General features: G+C 45.5%; 1 pseudogene; it reads right to left on the bottom strand.

Moving 5' to 3' along the window:
* LOC129825405 (kelch repeat and BTB domain-containing protein 11-like) lies at positions 1 to 4570 on the bottom strand (annotated as a pseudogene).
* Positions 4571 to 5103: the final 533 nt, after the last annotated feature.

The following is a 5103-nucleotide window of genomic DNA, read 5'->3' on the forward strand; positions in this document are numbered from 1 at the left end:
ATGAACTGCACTACCTGAGCCACTTGTGTGGGTTGTAGACTCCGTCTCATGCTACCACTAGAGTGAGAGCACCGCCAGCATTCAAAAGTGACCAAAACATCAGCCAGGAAGCATAGGAACTGAGAAGTGGTCTGTGGACACCACCTGCAGAATCACTCCTGTTTTGGGGGGTGTCTTGCTAATTGCCTATAATTTCCACCTTTTGTCTATTCCATTTGCACAACAGCATGTGAAATTTATTGTCAATCAGTGTTGCTTCCTAAGTGGACAGTTTGATTTCACAGAAGTGTGATTGACTTGGAGTTACATTGTGTTGTTTAAGTGTTCCCTTTATTTTTTTGAGCAGTGTATAAACACAAGCACCAATGATCCTCAAAAATAATAATCAAAAAATGTTTTTTTTATATAATCCAAAAAGTTTTTTATTGCAGTAAGAAACACCCTAAATGACAGAGGAAGCTAGGGCTTGAAGTTACAGTACATTAAAACCTGGCCTTGCCCTCAGCAATGGGTGCGGCACGGACAGGCAGCTACATTGGTGCACTCTTCACTGAACAGGATAAAATAAGGACATACTGTAAAGGGTGACTTCACGTCTTTGAATGTCATCCCTTTGAAACAGGATCTATGACTATGACAGAGAGGTGAGGGGATGATTGATTCTATTGTTAGAGCCTATAGGCTCCCACAGTAAGTGGACATGGCATACCTTAGAGCAGAGACCATCAGCATATGGGCCCACCGAGACTTGGCAGCAAGTCACAGGCCTCACACTGTGTGTGTGTGTGTGTGTGTGTGTGTGTGTGTGTGTGTGTGTGTGTGTGTGTGTGTGTGTGTGTGTGTGTGTGTGTGTGTGTGTGTGTGTGTGTGTGTGTGTGTGTGTGTGTGTGTGTGTGTGTGTCTGTCTGTCTGTCTGTCTGTCTGTCTGTCTGTCTGTCTGTCTGTCTGTCTGTCTGTCTGTCTGTCTGTCTGTCTGTCTGTCTGTCTGTCTGTCTGTCTGTCTGTCTGTGTGTGTGTGTGTGTGTGTGTGTGTGTGTGTGTGTGTGTGTGTGTGTGTGTGTGTGTGTGTGTGTGTGTGTGTGTGTGTGTGTGTGTGTGTGTGTGTGTGTGTGTCTGTCTGTGTGTGTGAGCGCACGCACATGCGAGAACAATTGGATTTTCATTCACTGGCAGACAGGGTCATATTCTCATTTCACAGTGAGTCTTTTCCCCTTGAAGCTTGAGTGAATTACCCTCTCTTTGTCCCTGCAGGCTGGACTGGGTGACCAGGCAAAGCACACATTGGAGCAAAGCCCTGGTCCTGCTGTAAACAGCCGTAGCCCTCTCCAGGCGCTCTATAAGGAAGGTTAATTAAGGTTAAATAAATAAAAGGAAGCTGTGCAGCAACAGCAACTATCCCAACTGTAAATTTCACAACATGCTGTCGGGTACATTCGTTTCACAAACTGCTGTCCATTGATGGATTGATAAATAAACTATTGCACAATCGCCGCAGACAAGGGTGAAAAGTGTAACAACAAAAAAATCAAATAAAAAAATACTCGAAGGTGTCAAAAAACATGAATCTCACAAATATCTTTAGTGCCTAACTCAGCACATTTTGGAGAGTTGGCGTTATGGGTCAATATGCCCAGCTCTAAAATGAGTGTCCGCCTGTGGTCAGGGCATCAGGGCTGAGAGGGTTTGGAAGACAAGTCCACCTAAAGATGCCATACTTACAGTAATGTGAAAAATGAATGTTGTTTTCCAGGTCACAGACTAATAGACAATATAGCCACTCAAACCAGACTTTCCTTAGACATTCAAATCGGTTTCTTTATGCTGCTAATCCTTTACGGTGAGATGTTCTATTATTCCCTGTAATACAGTCATAGGAGCTAGGTGATATCATATCAACAGTGATCCTTGTTATCTCCCAGTGTGTATATCTCCCCTGCCTTTGGCAAAAGCTGCTTTGCAACACGTTTTATTCCTACTCTAAGAAAGAACACGGCAATGTTTCCACTTAGTAATAACAGGTAATACTCTCAGAGGAAAACAATTTCAATCATGCAATAGTTGTATTGACATTGAATTATAAACACCTGGGAATAAATATTGCTTTGGCAGTGCTGTTGATGAAAAAGTTCTGCCTATTGACATCACCTAGGTCTATACAGTAGGCTACATTGTTTCTGTAGAGCTGTTGAAGTGTATAGCCATAGTGGCAAGATAAGAGAAGCCTATCACAATATTACTGTCCTCTGGCAGGAATTACAAATACTGTTCATGAAAATTAACAAATTATTTAATTTGTCATTCTTATCACAGTCTTTTATCAAACACAACATATTTTGTCCTCAAAAGACATTTCTGAGGCCGCTTTTAGTGAGTCTCCAAAAATAGGTAAATATTGTGCATTATTCTGTCTCAGGCTGTCTTGGGCAGAGCCAGGACAAATGGAACAAGGGCACCTTTAGCCTCTACAGGTGCTTTGAGTGCCAGTGCCTCAGGCAAAAACTGTTCATTCTCCTCTTCCACAACAAACTGCAATGTTTGGGACTTGTTCACACAGTAAATGGTGTTGCCAATGACAGCACAGCGAAAGGGCAAGGGGTTGGTCTGCTCCAGGGACGCACTATCATGCCATATTTTCACCACAGTGTTGTATTTGAACACGTTGACGCCATAGTCACGGTTCACGTCAAACCTGTAGATGAAGTTTTTGAACGCCACCATGTCGGTGGATTTCTTCCTGCTGTTGTTGAACGGGCATTCCTCCCAGTCAGCTCTTCTTTTGTCATATCTTAGCAGACGATAAAAGAGAGAGCCTCCTGATACGAACAGCTCTCCATTACAGGTCGTTGCCTCGTGCGCAACAGCGAACGCCCCTTTTGGTAGAGGCGCCACAGGGCTCCATCTGTCAGTGCGAGGGTCGTATTTCTCCACCGTGAAGAGACACTCCCCTCCGATTGCAAACAGGTAGCCGTCCATGGACACCAGCTTGAGCTGAGACCGACCCTGGGTGAGCGGTCGTATTTCGCTCCAGCTGTCAGTGAGAGGGTTGTAGCAAAACACCTTGTCCGAGACTTTGCCTTTGTCGCCCTGCACTTTGATTCCACCTGCTACGAATAGATAATTGTACATGGTGCATATCCCAGAGCCCTTTGTGTTGATTTCATCCGGTATCTTCGTCAGCACTTTCCAGTCCTTTGTCTCCTCGTTGTAATAGTAAATCACATAGTTCTCCTCCAGGGACACCATCGATAGAGGGCTCTGGGGGCGACTGTTCTCGCGGCTTGGAGGTCTGCTCCCGGCGCGGTCATACACCTCGTTGATTTCAGCCACCACCAACGCCCTCTTTCCCTCCATTCTCATAGTGAGAATCAGCTCTCTCTCCCCTCCGGTCAAACGCCCATAGACAGCAGGATCACGCAGTATTTCCAAGAAATTGTCACTCATGTGCTTATAGGCTTTCTGCTTCAATTCACCGATACGTTGCCTTTTGGCTATTGTCAAAATCTCATAGCAGTTCTCAGCAGTAATCTGCTCCGACATTTTATCGACAGCAGCTTGAACCGCGCAAGGAATTTAAAACACTTTAGCCCGGGTGATGACCTCTACAATATGAACCTTACTAACCTCCATTCGGGACGAGTAAATGTAATCCACCAATATTGTCAGAGTCTTAAAACTCACCCCCTTTACTCGGCATACGTCTCGGGACTGCCGCGCCTTGAAATAGTCACTTTTCTCATCCAAAACGGCTTTATGAGCTTCAAGTTTCTTTCCAGACACTTCAATCACTAAATCAGACTTATCTTCAGAAGCACAGACGCCGTTCCCACATCCCCATCCTTCCTGCCTGGACTGCGGTGCTTGGTTTCCCTGTGTAGCTTCTGGGTCGCTCTCTACCCGCACAGCCGTCTGTCCCGCACTGCCTGTCTGTCCGCGCTCATGTGCTGGCTGTGCTTCTGCGCTGATACAAAAGGTGACAGGCGCAGAACTCCCCCCCCTCTTTCCCCGCCTGGGAACTCGCTTTATAAATCTAACACTGACCTTTCACAGCTCCACCGCTGACTTGACACACGAGAGGTGCGCTCCGTGTTTTCGTTTCGTCATCCAGGCAGAAGAGGGAAAGCCCAGGCTGTGCGCCTCGTCCACCTTCGCGCGGCAGTTCTCCTCCACCGCATCGGGCTCTATTGAACAGTGCTGCTCTTTGTTGAGATGTGGGGTTGGGGTATTCTCATTCATGGCTGACCCATGCATGCGATCTTCATTTGCATTTACTGAGCCATTCTTTGGTGGGCTACCATTATAACATCTAAGACCCATGACAGCATTATCCATTTCAACAAGTGGGCTCCCGAGTAGCGCAGTTTAAGGCATCGTTTAAGGCGTCGTTACATTTCCTGGTTCGAATCCAGACTGAATCACATCCGGCCGTGATTGGGAGTCTCATAGGGCGGGCCACAATTGGCCCAACGTCGTCCGGGGTAGGCCGTCATTGTAAATAAGAATTTGTTCTTAACTGACTTGCCTAGTAAAATAAAAAGTGGTCCATTAGTCTCCGTAATACATTGTGCACAAAGTTTTGATTCTCTCTGGAATTTTCATCTAGGGGATATTTGCAATGGAGTCCTGCGTCACCAAAGCCATTTTGTCTACTTGCCCTTTCTCGTGACAGACAGGGGAGGTGTCAGCATCAGCGCTGTTTTGGCGCTACTCTGCCACCTCTGGGTTTAACAATGCGCACTCTCATCCATTATCGCAACGCACGGGTTTGGGATATATTCATTTTTGTTCATGTTTTAGATAAATCAGACAAGTCCAATATTCCAATATTGCTGCAATATATTGATGTAATATAAATTAAGATATTTCATTGTAATCGCTCCTGAAATATCCCTTTTTAGTCCTTCAATCCCTTGGGCTACAGCAAGCAATACTATGATCTCATTGTATTGTTGTATCTGCTATCTCCTCGGGTCTGTTATTCCCCCTTTTCATTTGATCAGAGGGAAATAGAAATGAAATGAATTTCCCATGCAGGAACAGAGCCAGAGGATTACGACATGCAAGGAACGGAGGATCAACGACGACACAATCCTATTGTTGCCTTTG

The sequence above is a fragment of the Salvelinus fontinalis genome, chromosome 27 (assembly GCF_029448725.1).
Source record: "Salvelinus fontinalis isolate EN_2023a chromosome 27, ASM2944872v1, whole genome shotgun sequence".
Taxonomy (NCBI): domain Eukaryota; kingdom Metazoa; phylum Chordata; class Actinopteri; order Salmoniformes; family Salmonidae; genus Salvelinus; species Salvelinus fontinalis.